Source organism: Arachis hypogaea, chromosome 19, assembly GCF_003086295.3.
Source record: "Arachis hypogaea cultivar Tifrunner chromosome 19, arahy.Tifrunner.gnm2.J5K5, whole genome shotgun sequence".
Lineage (NCBI taxonomy): Eukaryota > Viridiplantae > Streptophyta > Magnoliopsida > Fabales > Fabaceae > Arachis > Arachis hypogaea.
In genome coordinates, this window is record NC_092054.1 from 59,807,604 (window position 1) to 59,825,028 (window position 17,425).

The following is a 17,425-nucleotide window of genomic DNA, read 5'->3' on the forward strand; positions in this document are numbered from 1 at the left end:
CCACTATTTTATGGTTTATATTGTGTTTAATTGTGTGGTTTTGTCATGATCCTTGCCCACTTATTCATCAATTTAGCATGCATTTAGATTTCCTTCCTAAATTCAGTACATGTTTGAAAATTGCTTCCCAAAGACTTTAATTATTTACTTTTAATTCTCCTTTATTCCATTCGATGCCGTGATCTATGTGTCAAGTGTTTCAGGCCTTATAGGGCATGAATAGATGGAGATTGGAGAGGAAGCTAGCAAAAATGGAAGGAACACAAGAATTTGAGGAGAAACCAGCGAGAAGTGACGCGATCGCATGGCTCACGCGACCGCGCGAAGGAGCACAAATCGCAGTGACGCGGCCGCATGGCTTGCGCAGCCGCGGATTGGAAAGCGCAAGCGACACGGTAGCGTGGACGACGCGAACGCGTGGAGAGGAAAAAGCGCAAGCGACGCGTCCGCATGGATGACGCGATCGCGTGACATGTGCGATCTGCATAATCTGCAGAATTCTACGGGGAATTTGGACCTTATTTCGGCCCAGTTTTCGGCCCGGAACAGCAGACTAGAGTCAGAGAATATGCAGAAACAACAGACACATTCATTCAGTAGTTTTAGATCTAGTTTTTTCACTCTCTTAGGTTTTTCATTCTCTCTAGTTTTTAGGATTTTAATTTTTAATTGATCTTAGCATTGGAACATTGAGAAGAGTTATTTCCTCATCAAGACTTCATCATTCTAGTTTGTTCTCTTAACTTGGTTTTATTCTTCCATGTTCTTTGTTATGTTCAATTTTGTCATTCAGATACTTTTATGATTAATTAATGCAAGGATTATTTCTCTTTAATTCAATTTCAATTCCAATAATCATGTCTTCTCTTAATTCCCTTTTATGTGCCATGGATTCTTTATTTACAATGCGTGAGTAGTTTCATTACTTGATAGGGAGTTGATTAAAGGAATTCTTGAGTTGGAAGGATTGAAGGAGAAATTTATAGTTGGGTTAAATGTTGGATTGCTATCCTGTCACCAACACCAATCCCTTTGAACTAAGTGGGTTGTAACTCGTGAATAGATCTAGCAATCCAACTTGTTTGACTTTTCCTTACCTAGTAAAGGATAACCAAACAGAGTAACCGTTAATTATAAATCAATCTTAAAAATCACTCCATCAATGATAGAGATTCTAACTAATCAATTCCAGTCAAGGCTTTTATTTATATTATTTAAAATTCCTCATTTTAAATTCCAATTTACTTAGCTCAACTTCTTGAACATTTGATTAATAAAATAGCACACTTTTCTGCAACTCGTTGGGAGACGACCTGGGACTTAAAACTCCCAGTAATTTTAATTTAAACTCTCTGTGACATATTTCTAAATTGATAGGCAGATTTTCGGTGAGTTAAGAACTATACTCGCAACGTAACCATTTTAATAAATTTTTAATTCACCAGCTTCTGCTTCCCATCAATTTTTGGCGCCGTTGCCGGGGAGTTGCAATAGAGTGCAAATTTTATTAATTAGAATTTATTTATTTGCATTTTATTTAATTTTGCTACTATGAGCTGCATGTTCCTTCCGTCAAATGACGCGTTCACTTCCTGATCCGCGCTTGCTAATATTCGATCCTGAAATTGAAAGGACAATTTCACGAATAAGGCGAGAACAGCGTAGGTTAGCCCGCTCTGAGGGCGGATCTGAAAGTGAATTTGAGGAAGAAACCAGCCCCCGTTCTACTGATTCGGTTGTTTTACGCGCAGAAAACATGGCAGCTAGAAGAGTTACCATTCAAGAGGAAGGAGCCCTGATTTTACAATGCAACCGTTTCAAGCGCATCATCCAGCGGTAGCTATAGATTTTGAAATAAAGACCGCACTGCTAAATTTGATGCCCAAGTTTCATGGCCTACCTGCTCAAGAGCCTATCAAGCACTTGAGAGATTTCCAGGCAGCCTGTTCTACTGTCAGGCGTGATGGCACTGATGAAACTTCAATCCTGCTGAAAGCTTTCCCGTTCTCTCTTGAAGGAAAAGCAAGAGAGTGGTACTACACTCAACCTCTAGCAAATGTATCCAACTGGGATACACTCAGAAAGGAGTTTCTGGAGAAATTCTTTCCATCTGAAGTTACTGATAAACTGAGGAAGGATATCTCTACAATTGTTCAGGACGACAATGAGACTCTCTTTGAATACTGGGAGCGCTTCAATAATCTTCTGGAAGCATGCCCCCACCACATGATTGACAAGATCGTGCTACTCAGCTATATCACACAAGGTATGAGACCCCAAGATAAGACCACATTGAAAAGTGCCAGCAATGGGTCTATGAAGAAGTACAAGACCACTGATGAAGCTTGGCAATTGATTAGTGATTTAGCTGAATCTACTCGGAACCACAGACAGAAGCAAGGCCGTTCAAAAGCCGTTGCAGAAGTATCTTTTGGCATAGAGATTGCTGCTCTAAATCGAAGCATCTGTGAGATGACCAACCTGCTGAAGCAAATGCAGTTGAGTCAACAAGCTCAGCAAACTCAACCGCAGCAAAACCAACAACTAGTTCCACAAAGAATTTGCAGAATTGTGCTGATTACAGCCATTACACTGATGAATGCCCGCAGCTCCAACAAGAAGACAACATGGTGGCATCCACTCACAACTTCTATGACCGCCCCAACCAAGGGTACAATCAAAGTGGAAATAATAACCATGGATGGCAGGACAATTCAAACCAGAATTGGAGAGACAACAATAATAGGGAGGTAGAGATAACCAGGGAAATCAGAGGTGGAATAATAACAATAACAGGCAGCAAAATCAACCTTACTGAGCACCTCACCTGAGGCAAAACCAAGGACCACCGAACAATCAGCAGCAAACCTCTCAGTTTATTCATTCTTCTGTATCTTCTAATGAAGATTTATTACAAGCTTTTGAGAAAAGACAACTGGCCATGGAAAATACCATCGTGAACAATATTAACGCCAGTCTGAATGGTTTCACCTCTACTCTACAAGCTTTATTGACACAACTTGGTTCAGCACAAAATTCTAGTAACCAACCTTCAAGCACCACTGGAATCCCCTCTCAACCATTACCCAATCCGAAAGGAGGCATTAATGCCATCACCCTGAGGTCCGGAACCACACTGCAGGAGAGGAATCAGGAGGAACCAAGCTCACCAAAATACGCCTCAGCTGAAGAGGTGGTAGAAATCGAAGATGTTGAAGAGGAAGAAGACATACAGGACATAGCTGAAGAAGAGATAGCTCAACCACAGGAAGAAGCACAAAAAGGCGCAGGCACCACAGAAAACACTACTCCCATTCCATTTCCACAACTTGCAAAGAAGCCCAGGAAGCAGCTGGAACCTGATCCTAAAATGGTAGAAATATTCAAAAATGTTGAGGTAACTGTTCCCCTTTTCGATGTTATTCGGCAGGTACCTAAATATGCAAAGTTTCTAAAAGACTTATGTATCCATAAAGACAAAATTAATGAATTAGAAACTATTCCTTTAGGTAGTTCTATATCTGCTTTAATAGGAGGATTACCTGAAAAATGTAGTGATCCAGGTCCTTGCATAGTTAGTTGTACTATTGGTGGTATAGTAATTTATGATTGCATGTGTGATTTAGGAGCATGTGTCAGTATAATGCCTTTGTCTATATATGATGTTTTAAGGCTCCCTCCCTTAAAAAGGTCGGCAGCTCGTTTTGTGTTAGCAGATAAAAGCATTATTACAGTGGCTGGAGTTGCTGAAGATGTTTTGGTGAACATTAAAGGGCTCACATTTCCCACTAATTTTATATCTTGGAGATGCCCCATAATGATTCAGATAAACCATCATCAATCCTACTTGAAAGACCATTCCTGAAGACATCAAAATTCAAATTGGATGCTTTTTCAGGAACATACTCCTTTGAAATAGATGGCCGCATAGGGATCTTCAATCTGAATGGAGTCATTGACAACCCCCCAGAAGATCGTTCTATCTTCCAGTGTGATGTCATAGACGAGAGTGTGGCTGAAGTTCAAAAAGAAGAGTTTGAAGAGAGGCACACTGGACAAGATCCAAGTGTGGGGACCCTCTTAACTGACAATGAGGACACTTCGCCATTTTTGCAAGCCCCAGATAATCCAGAGCCTACCCATGATCAAAAGTCAGAATTGAAACCTCTCCTTCCACATCTCAAATATGCTTACCTTGAGGATGAGCAGAAGCTTCCGGTTATTAGTGCAAGAGAACTGACTTCTCAACAAGAAGAGCAGTTACTTGATGTGCTGAGAAAGCATAAGAAAGCAATTGGGTAGAGTTTGGCAGACATAGTGGGAATCGACCCTCAAGTATGTGAGCATAGAATATTTTTAGAAGAGGGAGCAAGACCTGTCCGTCAACCCCAGAGAAGATTGAATCCCACCATCTTAGAAGTTGTCAAAAAGGAAATGACCAGATTATTGGAAGCCGGTATCATATATCCCATTTCAGACAGTGAATGGGTAAGCCCAGTACAAGTGGTGCCCAAGAAGTCCGGAGTCACTACCGTGAAGAATGAGCATGGAGAGCTCATAGCAACTAGAGTTCAGAATGCTTGGAGAGTCTGCATTGATTACAGGCGTCTCAACCAAGCTACCCGTAAGGATCACTACCCACTTCCATTCATTGATCAAATGCTGGATCGCCTGTCAGGTAAATAACATTATTGCTTTCTAGATGGTTACACAGGTTATTTCCAAATTCATATAGCTCCTGAGGATCAGGAAAAGACTACTTTTACATATCCTTTTGGGACCTATGCTTATAAGAGAATGCCTTTTGGCTTGTGCAATGCACCAGCTACTTTCCAAAGGTGCATGATGAGCCTTTTCTCTGATCTTATTGAGGACTGTATGGAAGTTTTTATGGACGATTTCAGCGTTTATGGTGATTCTTTTAACCTTTGCTTAGATGGATTATCTAGAGTATTAGATAGATGTGTTGATACAAACCTTGTATTGAATTTCGAAAAATGCCACTTTATGGTAAAGCAAGGGATTGTATTAGGACATGTGGTATCTAATAATGGCATTCTGTAGACCCAGCAAAGGTGAATGTTATTTCTAGTTTACCTTACCCCTCTTCTGTGAAGGAAGTCTGTTCGTTCCTTGGCCATGCAGGTTTCTACAGGAGATTTATTAAGGACTTTAGTAAGGTGGCACTTCCCTTATCCAGATTACTACAGAAGGACATTGAGTTCGAGTTCAGTGAAGATTGCAAACAAGCATTTGATAAGCTGAAGACTGCTCTAACTCAAGCCCCAATTGTGAGAGGACCCAACTGGAGCCAGCCGTTTGAAATCATGTGCGACGCTTCCAACCATGCGGTAGGAGCAGCGCTGGCTCAGCGTGAAGGTAAGGATCCTTTTGTTATTGCCTATGTGTCTAAGACTTTAGACACTGCCCAGTCCAATTATACTACTACTGAGAAAAAGCTACTTGCTATTGTTTTTGCTCTGGATAAATTCCGAGCTTATTTACTTGGTACTAGAGTAGTAGTGTATTCGGACCATGCAGCTCTAAAGTATTTATTAGCTAAAAAGGAATCCAAACCAAGACTTATACGTTGGATACTGCTGTTACAAGAATTTGATTTAGAAATAAAGGATAGGAGTGGTAATCAAAATTTAGTAGCGGACCACTTGAGTCGCCTTGAACATATTAAGGATGATTCTACTCCTATAGATGATAATTTTCTTTTTGACAACCTGCAAGCAGTATCTGAGGTAGTCCCTTGGTACGCACCTGTTGCTAATTATTTAGTTAGCCGCACATTTCCTCCACATTTCTCTAAACATCAAAGAGACAAGCTGAAAAGCGAGTCTAAATATTATATATGGGATGACCCATATTTATGGAGATGTGGCGCTGACCAGATAATTAGATGATGTGTACCTCAATCAGAATTCCAGTCCATTTTAGAGGCATGTAACTCATCTGAGAGTGGAGGACACTTTGGCCCTCAAAGAACAGCTAGAAAGATCTTTGACTGCGGATTCTGGTGGCCTACTCTTTTTAGAGATGCTGCTGAGTTTTGTAATTCTTGTCACCCATGCCAGAAATTTGGTAACATATCCAAGAGGGATGAGATGCCTCAACAATATATGCTTTTCTGTGAAATTTTTTATGTCTGGGGTATTGACTTCATGGGTCCATTTCCAAATTCTAGTGGATATTTTTACATTTTGTTAGCTGTGGATTATGTTTCCAAATGGGTGGAAGCAATTCCTACCCGCACTGATGATGCTAACATTGTTGTTTCCTTTGTGAGAAACCATATTATATGCCGCTTTGGATCACCACGAGCGATCGTGAGTGATCAAGGCACCCATTTTTGTAACAGGAGACTAACAGGATTGATGAAGAAGCATGGGATAATTCATAAAGTTGCAACAGCTTACCATCCCCAAACTAATGGGCAAGCCCAGGTGTCAAACAGAGAAATTAAACGTATCCAGCAGAAGATAGTAAAGCCTTATAGAAAAGACTGGAGTACCAGACTACAAGATGCACTGTGGGCATATAGAACAGCATACAAGACACCCATTAGGATGAGTCCCTTTCGCTTAGTTTACGGAAAAGCTTGCCATCTTCCAGTTGAAATCGAACATAGAGCCTTCTGGGCAGTTAAAGAGTGCAACATGGAAATTGAGAAAGCCGGAACTGAAAGAAAGTTGCAACTACAGGAACTGGAGGACCTTCGCCTAGAAGCTTATGAGAACTCCAGAATATACAAGGAAAAAATGAAAGCTGTGCATGATCAAAACATCAAGAAGAGAGAGTTCCAACCTGGAGATTTTGTTCTCCTTTACAAATCTCGACTGAGGCTCATGCCCGGTAAGTTGAGATCAAAATGGGAAGGTCCATACAGAATAGAGAAGGCTGAACCGTACGGAGTTTATCACCTAAGTCATCCTTCAAGTTCTGAACTTATTAAGGTTAATGGACACCGCCTAAAGCTATACAATGGTGAGAAGGTGCAGAAAAATAAGGAGCTTGAGATCTTCCACTTGGAAGATCCCCACATAGCAGCAGATTGAGCTAGTAGAGCGTCTAACTTACGGACGTAAAACCAAAGTGCTTGGTGGGAGACAACCCACCACGGTATGATCGTTCCTTTCTTCACTTTTAGTTTTTCTTCTTTAATAACTCTTCTCTTTATTAGTGCTTCCGTGCTCTTTCAATTACATGTCTTTATCTTTCCTAAAAAAAAATTAAAATTTCGCCGCGCGACGCGATTACACCAGCGACACGTCCGCGTGGCAGGAGGAGTAAAGAAAAATAAAAATGAACAGAAAGTTATGCAGGAGGAGCGCTGGAGTCGTGCCAATGGCACAAATTACTCCACGCGACCGCGTCGCTTGGACATCATGGCCTCCCACGCGACCGCGTGCCTCACGCGGCAGCGTTCCCTGCATTTTCGACGTAAAAGGGTGCACAATGCTATATTGTGCGAGAGTGGTGCTGGATTGGTGCTGGAAGCACAATCCTTGTCACGCGACCGCGTTGCCGACGCGGCCGCGTCAATTATTTTCTGACGCACACTCACGCGATCGCATGACCCACGCGATTGCGTCACCCAATTTTGGCAATTGAAATGAATCGAACAGAGAATTGTGCTGGAGCGAGGCTGCACTCGCGCCAGTAGCGCAACATAGGTCACGCGACCGCGGGACAGACGCGATCGCGTCCCCTTCCCTGACACGTCCCCACGCGAACGCGTGCCCCAGGCGGCCGCGTCGCATGCGCCGCACAGCTAAACCCCGATTGCCAAATTATCTTATCTTTCTTTCCTCCAAATCCTAATTTTTCTTTTCCCTCCTTCTTTCTTCTTTCCCCCTTCTCCTTTCTATCTCACTCTCTCTCTCTCTCCTCCATTAACAAGGTTTTACCTTCTTCTTCCTTCTTCTCTTTTCTATCATTCTTATTATATTATGTATATATTATTATTTTCTTTTTCTTTTCTTTTTCTTTTCAAACTTTTATTTTCTTTATTCTTCTTTTCCCTTTTTACATGGTGTTAGAAATTTTTTGAGTCATTATCCCTCACTATATGCTTGTGACTTGTTACAATTTATTTGACAATTATTATTATTATTTTTTTGGGGATTGCTTGCATGTTCAATTTCATACTTTTTACATCTTGTTTAACATGCATACTATGTGTTTGTGAAAAAGCCCATGTGGCATTATGCACTTCTCTATGTTCCTATACTATTCAATGCTTGCTTTTCACAACTTTCCCCTATTATTTTATTAATTGAATTCAATTGTCAATACAAACGTGATGGTTTGTTACAAAGTAATGCTTGGCCTATGCTACTCATGCCCTTTGCCAGCATGCCAATAAACACCTTGCATTCACTTGTCTTTTTATGCACTAGCTATTTCCCATTGATGGCTTTTCATATGTACTCGAGAGCATGTGTTAATGTCATCTACATTTTACTGTGCATCATTCACCCTCTTTTCCGTTTTCTTCCTTGCTGTATCTCTCTTTGCATTTAATTTTCTTTCTCTTCCCTTCTTTCAGGATGGCCACCAAGAAAGGAAAGGAGAAAGCAACTTCCAGACCACCAGCAAGAAGGGGAACTAAAAGAGCATTAGTGGCAGAGCCTTCTTCAACCGCAGTCAAGCCCTCAACAAAACGAGTCAAGAGGATAATAAAGGTTGACGAAAAGGAGAAAGCTTTTCCAGTAAGGGACGCTGCGCGATTTTCCAATCGCTACTGTGAGCATATGTTCCCCATCCTGGCAGAAAGGAACTATAACAATGAATACCTTTTTATCCTCCCGTCCAATATTGCCACCTTTGTTGAGCCGCAAATTGAGCGAAGACAACGGGGTTTCCTACGGAAACAGCCAAGGCAGGTCAATCTTTCTTGGGTAGTTGAGTTCTACTCCAACTTCTACATGCCGACCCTGCAGTCTGTTTATGTCCGGCAAAAGCAAGTCCCCATCACAGAAGAAGCCATTCAGCAAGTTCTGAGTCTTCCCCTATTCCTGTAGGAATGGACGCTTTTCAAGAAGCCACCCTTCAGCGCCAGAGATACCAATTTGACTGGGACTCCGTTCTCGGAGTCATCGCTTTACCTGGCAGCCGTTGGATCTACGGATACCACCGTTCCCGCCCTAAGGGAATCTTGGCTTCTGCACTTACCTTGGAGGCTCGCGTATGGGCACAGATCATGTCCCATTACGTCTTTCCGAGCGCTCATGAGTCCTCCTTCACTGCAGACATGGCTGTTCTACTATGGTGCATCCTTACAGACCAACCTCTGAATCTTTCAAGACACATCCGAAATGCTATGGAGCATGTACAAATCGCGGGCAACCTACCTTTTCCCGCCTTGGTCTCAGATCTTGTCTCAGCAGCCGAAGTCTCCTACAGAGTTGGGGACACCAAAGCCATGGTTCCACGGGATGATCAATATGTCCCTCACGAGAAATACCTCAGACTTTCAGCAGCCACTACAAGCCAGCCTACTGAGCCAGTTGAAGATATTCCTTCTTCAACACTACAAGCATCTACAACCGAGAAATTGCTCCAGCAGATACTTGAAAAATTGGATCGGCATGAACTGAAAGCTAAGATGAGAGAGCACCGTAACGAGCGCCGATTCAAACACCTCAAGGAGCTACTCAAGGGACGCTTCAAAGACTCAGACACCCCGGACTCCACTTCCTTTACTAGCACTGGGAGCCATGACGGTCCCGAAGATGGAGATACTGCTACCAGCCCACCCCTGTTTCTGACAGATGGCACCGAGGACGGTGCAAAGCCTTAAGTGTGGGGAGGTCGGTCAGTACCTGACTTCCGGAGGTAAATTCTCTTCTCTGGCACCAATAATTAGGATATTTTAGTTAGATTTGCTTTCTTTTATAGAATAGAATAAACTGCATAGGTTAGAATAGTTGCATGCATGTTCTACTTGATTGAAAAGACAATAAGTTTCTTTTAAAAATCTATCTTTGGAACAAAATTTCACTAATTTTTCAAAATTTTTATGATAAATCTGCTTGAGTTGTATTTGGAACATGATGTTTGAGCTAAAGAACACACAACCTGTGAAAGATTTGAGCCTTTATGTATGGTTACACTATTTAACCATAATCATTTTATTCTTGTGTGTTTACTTCTCTATGATTGTAATCTATATTTTGTTTTATCTTATATGTCCAGTATTTATTATATTTACATGCTTGCACATGATTGAGGCCATCATTTGTTTAAACTCACTTATCCAAATCAAGCCTACCCTTCTCAATTACCTTTGTTAACCACTTTGAGCCTTTAATTCCCATTTGTTCGATATTTTACCACATTACTAACCTTAAGCCGAAAAAAAAAACAATTATATATCCCAAATTGAATCTTTGGTTAGCTTAAGATAGAATTGTGTGTGCTAGTTAAGTATGGGAAATTACGGGAACAAAAGTTGTTGAGGGAATATGTCATGAAAATTTAAAGGAAATTTGGATACCTACTCATGTGAAAATATAAGAATGAAAAATCTATGTGCATTGATAAGCTTTATTTATTCAAAAATAAAAAATAAAAAAATCAATAAATAAGGGGACAAAATTACCCCAATGTTAAATTCAGAATTCAAAGATCAATGCACATATGATAGAATTAAATTACAAAGTTGAAACATGAGTATGGGTTGAAAAAGGGAATTATGGGTAGCTAAGCATGAATTTAAAAGTATATAGAATATATGTATATTAGGTGAGAGCTTAGGTTAATTAAAGATTCAATTTATAAAGCTCACTTAGCCATATGTATATCCTTACTTGCACCTTGGCCCCATTACAACCCTGAAAAGACCTCATGATGTTTGCATTGGTATATTAACTGTTGTTGATTGGTTAAGAGAAAAACAAAAGTTAGAAAACATGACTAGAAAAGAATTAAGTGATTACCCTATACACTAGAGATTAGAGCGTACAGACATTATCAGTAAGGGTTCAATGCTTGAATTTTCATGTTTCCTACTTTCATAAGCTATCTTCTTGCACTTTTATCGGTTTTATTGTATGATGATAGAATTAGTGGAATTTGATTTGTAACTGTTTTGAAGGGATTAATTACTTTTGATCAAGTGGACAATAATCATATAGTTGCATTTATTTATATACGTAGGATTGCATTGCATTTCATGAGTTTCTGCATGTTCATACTTATTTCCTTGTCTCCTTCAATTTAGCATGAGGACATGCTAATGTTTAAGTGTGGGGAGGTTGATAAACCACTATTTTATGGTTTATATTGTGTTTAATTATGTGGTTTTGTCATGATCCTTGCCCACTTATTCATCAATTTAGCATGCATTTAGATTTCCTTCCTAAATTCAGTACATGTTTGAAAATTGCTTCCCAGAGACTTTAATTATTTACTTTTAATTCTCCTTTATTCCATTCGATGCCGTGATCTGTGTGTCAAGTGTTTCAGGCCTTATAGGGCATGAATGAGATGGAGATTGGAGAAGAAGCTAGAAAAAATGGAAGGAACACAAGAATTTGAGGAGATAACCAGCGAGAAGTGACGCGGTCGCATGGCTCACGCGACCGCGCGAAGGAGCGCAAATCGCAGCGACGCGGCCGCATGGCTTGCACGGTGGTGCGCAGAAATTGTGATTACACTTTGATTATGTAAAATTCATCGCTCTTTCTTTCCCTGGTGATGGCGCCAAAAACATGATGCCAATACCATGGTTCACAACTTCGCACAACTAACCAGCAAGTGCACTGGGTCGTCCAAGTAATACCTTACGTGAGTAAGGGTCGAATCCCACGGAGATTGTTGGTATGAAGCAAGCTATGGTCACCTTGTAAATCTCAGTCAGGCGGATATAAAATAGTAATGGGGTTTTCGAAATCAATTAATGAAAGAGGGATAGAGATACTTATGTAGATCCTTGGTGAGAATTTCAGATAAGCGAATGGAGATGCTTTTGTTCCTCTGAACCTCTGCTTTCCTGCTATCTTCATCCAATCAGTCTTACTCCTTTCCATGGCTGGCTTTATGCAAGGGCATCACCGTTGTCAGTGGCTACATCCCCTCCTCTCAGTGAAAAATATGCTCACATGCTCTGTCACGGCACGGCTAATCATCTGTCGGTTCTCGATCATGCTGGAATAGGATTCACCCTTCTTTTGCGTCTGTCACTAACGCCCAGCACTCGCGAGTTTGAAGCTCGTCACAGTCATTCAATCATTGAATCCTACTCGGAATACCACAGACAAGGTTTAGACTTTCTGGATTCTCTTGAATGCCGCCATCATTCTAGCTTACGCCACGAAGATTCTGATTAAGAGATCTAAGAGATAAGCATTCAGTCTAATGTAGAACGGAAGTGGTTGTCAAGCACGCGTTCATAGGGAATGATGATGATTGTCACATTCATCACATTCAGGTTGAAGTGCGAATGAATATCTTAGAAGCAAAATAAGATGAATTGAATGGAAAACAGTAGTACTTTGCATTAATCTTTGAGGAACAGCAGAGCTCCACACCTTAATCTATGGAGTGTAGAAACTCTACCGTTGAAAATACATAAGTGAAAGGTCCAGGCATGGCCGAGATGGCCAGCCCCTCTGATCTAAGAACCAGGCGTCCCAAGATGTCTAATACAATAGTAAAAGGTCCTATTTATAATAAACTAGTCACTAGGGTTTACAGAAATAAGTAATTGATGCATAAATCCACTTCCGGGGCCCACTTGGTGTGTACTTGGGCTGAGCTTTAACTTTCCACGTGCAGAGGCCATTTGTGGAGTTGAACGCCAGGTTTGGATCCATTTCTGGCGTTCAACTCTGGTTTTTGATCCATTTCTGGCGCTGAACTCCAGAATTGGGCAGAGAGCTGACGTTGAACGCCAGTTTGCGTCATCTAAACTTGGGCAAAGTATGGACTATTATATATTGCTGGAAAGCTCTGGATGTCTACTTTCCAACACAATTAGAAGCGCGCCATTTTGAGTTCTGTAGCTCCAGAAAATTCACTTTGAGTGCAGGGAGGTCAGAATCCAACAGCATCAGCAGTCCTTCTTCAACCTCTGAATCTGATTTTTGCTCAGGTCCCTCAATTTCAGCCAGAAAATACCTGAAATCATAGAAAATCACACAAACTCATAGTAAAGTCCAGAAATGTGAATTTAACATAAAATCTATTAAAAATATCCCTAAAAGTAACTAGATTCTACTAAAAACATACTAAAAATAATGCCAAAAAGCGTATAAATTATCCGCTCATCACAACACCAAACTTAAATTGTTGCTTGTCCCCAAGCAACTGAAAATCAAAATAGGATAAAAAGAATAGAATATACTATAAATTCCAAACTATCAATGAAACATAGCTCCAATCAGATGAGCGGGACTTGTAGCTTTTTGCCTCTTGAATAGTTTTAGCATCTCGCTTTATCCATTGAAGTTCAGAATGATTGGCATCTATAGGAACTCAGAGTTCAAATAGTGTTATTGATTCTCCTAGTTCAGTATGATGATTCTTGAACACAACTATTTTATGAGTCTTGGCCGTGGCCCTAAGCACTTTGTTTTCCAGTATTACCACCGGATACATAAATGCCACAGACACATAATTGGGTGAACCTTTTCAGATTGTGACTCAGCTTTGCTAAAGTCCCCAATTAGAGGTGTCCAGGGTTCTTAAGCACACTCTTTTTTTGCTTTGGACCTTGACTTTAACCGCTCAGTCTCAAGTTTTCACTTGACACCTACACGCCACAAGCACATGGTTAGGGACAACTTGGTTTAGCCGCTTAGACCAGGATTTTATTCCTTTAGGCCCTCCTATCCACTGATACTCAAAGCCTTGGGATCCTTGCCCTTGCCTTTTGGTTTTAAGGGTTATTGGCTTTTTGCTCTTGCCTCTTGGTTTTAAGAGCTTTTGGCTTTTTCTACTTGCTTTTTTTTTTTTGCCTAATTTTTTCTTTTTTTTTTCTGCAAGCTTTGTTCTTTGCTGCTTTTTCTTGCTTCAAGAATCATTTTTATGATTTTTCAGATTATCAAATAACATGTCTCCTTGTCATCATTCTTTCAAGAGCCAACATATTTAACATTCTTAAACAACAACTTCAAAAGACATATGCACTGTTCAAGCATACATTCAGAAAACAAGAAGCATTGTCACCACATCAATATAATTAAGCTAAGTTCAAGGATAAATTCGAAACTCATGTACTTCTTGTTCTTTTGAATTAAAACATTTTTTTTATTTAAGAGAGGTGATGGATTCATAGGACATTCATAACTTTAAGACATAGTTACTAACGACTAATGATCATGTAATGAAGACACAAACATAGATAAGCACATAACATAGAAAACGAAAAACAGAGAAAGTAAGAACAAGGAATGAGTCCACCTTAGTGATGTCCTTGAGCTCTTCTATGTCTCTTCCTTGTCTTTGCTGCTCCTCCTTCATTGCTTTTAGATCTTCTCTGATTTCATGAAGGATGATGGAGTGCTCTTGATGTTCCACCCTTAATTGCTTCCAATAATTGTGTGGAAGAAAATGTATCCCCTGAGGTATCTCAGGGATCTCTTGATTTGCAGTCAAATGTTCTACCACTGAGCTATAGACCCTTGATGGAAGCTTTTGTCTTCCCTTTCCTCTTTCTAGAGGCTTCTCTGGCCTTAGGTGCCATCAATGGTTATGGAAAAAACAAAAAAGCTATGCTTTTTACCACACCAAACTTAGAATGTTGCTCGCCCTCGAGCAAAAGAAGAAGGAATAGAAGAAGAAGAAGAAGATATGGAGGAGATGGAGGGATGTGTGTATGGATGTGAGTGGTGGATGGAAAACAGAAGGGATGGTCATGAATGGAGAGATAGAGGGTGAGGTGGGTGGGGATCCTGTGAGATTCACAGATCCTGAGATGATCCTGTGGGTCCACAGATCCTGAGATGATCCTGTGGGGTCCACAGATCTTGAGGTGTCAAGGCATTTACATCCCTGCACCAATTTAGGCATGCAAAATGCCCTTGCACACAACTCTGGGCGTTCAGCGCCAGTTTGGTGCCCATTTTGGGCGTTCAACGCCCATTTGTTACCATTTCTGGCGTTGAACGCCAGAACCATGCTTGTTCTGGGCGTTCAGCGCCAGGATGTTGCCCATTTTGGGCGTTCAGCGCCAGAACCATGCTCTGTTCTGGCGTTTGAACGCCAAGCAGATGCTCCTCCAGGGTGTGATTTTTCTTCTGCTGTTTTTGATTCCGTTTTCAATTTTTATATTTATTTTGTGACTCCACATGATCATGAACCTATAAAGACATATAACTAAGAAGAATATAGTTAGATAAATAAAGATTGGGTTGCCTCCCAACAAGCGCTTCTTTAATGTCAATAGCTTGACAGTGGGCTCTCATGGAGCCCCACAGATGTTCAGAGCATTGTTGAAACTCTCCAACACCAAACTTAGAGTTTGACTGTGGGGGCTTGGGTTGACTCTGCTTTGAGAGAAGCTTTTCATGCTTCCTCTCCATGGTTGCAGAGGGAGATCCTTGAGTTTTAAACACAAGGGAGTCCTTATTCCATTGAAGGACTATTTCTTCTCTGTCAACATCAATCACAGCTCTTGCTGTGGCCAGGAAAGGTCTTCCTAGGATGATAGATTCATCCTCTTCCTTTCCAGTATCCAGGACTATGAAATCAGTAGGGATGTAAAGGCCCTCAACCTTTACTAACACGTCCTCTACCTGTCCATAAGCCTGTTTTCTTGAGCTGTCTGCCATCTCTAAGGAGATTTTAGTAGCTTGCACCTCATAGATTCCCAGTTTCTCTATTACAGAGAGGGGCATGAGGTTTATTCCTGAACCAAGGTCACACAGAGCCTTAAAGATCATGGTGCCTATGGTACAGGGTATTATGAACTTTCCAGGATCCTGTTTCTTCTAAGGCAATGTCAGTTGATCCAGATCACTTAGTTCATTGATAAACAAGGGAGGTTCAACTTCCCAAGTATCAATGCCAAATAGTTTGGCATTCAGCTTCATGATTGCACCAAGAAACTTGGCAGTTTGCTCTTCAGTAACATCCTCATTCTCTTCAGAAGAGGAATACTCATCAGAGCTCATGAAGGGCATAAGGAGGTTCAATGGAATCTCTATGGTCTCCAGATGAGCCTCAGAGTCCTTTGGTTTCGCAGAGGGAAGCTCCTTATTGATCACTGGACGTCCCAGGAGGTCTTCCTCCTTGGGATTCACGTTCTCCACTCCCCTAGTAGGTTCGGCCATGGTGCTTATGTCAATGGCCTTGCACTCTCCTTTTGGGTTCTCTTCTGTATTGCTTGGGAGAGTACTAGGAGGGATTTCAGTGATCCTTTTACTCATCTGGCCCACTTGTGCTTCCAAATTTCTAATGGAAGACCTTGTTTCATTCATGAAACTTACAGTGGCCTTAGATAGATCAGAGACTAAGTTTGCTAAATTAGAAGTATTTTGTTCAGAGTTCTCTGTCTGTTGCTGAGTGGATGATGGAAAGGGTTTATTATTGTCAAACCTGTTTCTTCCACCATTATTAAAGCCTTGTTGAGGCTTTTGATCCTTCCATGAGAAATTTGGATGATTTCTCCATGATGAGTTATAGGTGTTTCCATAAGGTTCACCTAAGTAATTCACCTCTGCTATTGTAGGGTTCTCAGGATCATAAGCTTCTTCTTCATAAGAAGCCTCTTGAGTACTGTTGGATGCAGCTTGCATTCCATTCAGACTCTGAGAAATCATATGGACTTGCTGAGTCAATATTTTATTCTGAGCCAATATGGCATTCAGAGTATCAACTTCAAGAACTCCCTTCTTCATAGGCGTCCCATTACTCACAGGATTCCTCTCAGAAGTGTACATGAACTGGTTATTAGCAACCATGTCAATGAGTTCTTGAGCTTTTGCAGGCATTTTCTTTAGGTGAATGGATCCACCTACAGAAGTGTCCAGTGACATCTTTGATAGCTCAGATAAACCATCATAGAATATATCCAGGATGGTCCATTCTGAAAGCATGTCAGAAGGACACTTTTTGGTCAACTGTTTGTATCTTTCCCAAGCTTCATAGAGGGATTCACCTTCTTTCTGTCTGAAGGTTTGAACATCCACTCTAAGCTTGCTCAGCTTTTGAGGAGGAAAGAACTTGGCTAAGAAAGCCGTGACCAGCTTATCCCAAGAGTTCAGGCTATCTTTAGGTTGAGAGTCCAACCATATTCTAGCTCTGTCTCTTACAGCAAAAGGGAAAAGCATGAGCCTATAGACTTCAGGATCTACTCCATTAGTCTTAACAGTATCACATATCTGCAAGAATTCAGTTAAGAACTGAAAAGGATCTTCAGATGGAAGTCCATGAAACTTGCAATTCTGCTGTATTAGAGAAACTAATTGAG

At 40.9% G+C, this 17,425-nt stretch overlaps 2 non-coding genes across 2 annotated transcripts; one reads left to right on the top strand and one right to left on the bottom strand.

Annotated features, from left to right (window-relative positions):
• Positions 1 to 2,124: 2,124 nt before the first annotated feature.
• On the bottom strand, positions 2,125 to 2,232 carry LOC112781487 (small nucleolar RNA R71). The gene has a single exon (XR_003192263.1). It is a non-coding gene; the product is annotated as a small nucleolar RNA R71 (small nucleolar RNA).
• A 14,813-nt stretch (positions 2,233 to 17,045) lies between these two features.
• LOC112781135 (small nucleolar RNA R71) lies at positions 17,046 to 17,153 on the top strand. Its single transcript, XR_003191929.1, has one exon. It is a non-coding gene; the product is annotated as a small nucleolar RNA R71 (small nucleolar RNA).
• Positions 17,154 to 17,425: the final 272 nt, after the last annotated feature.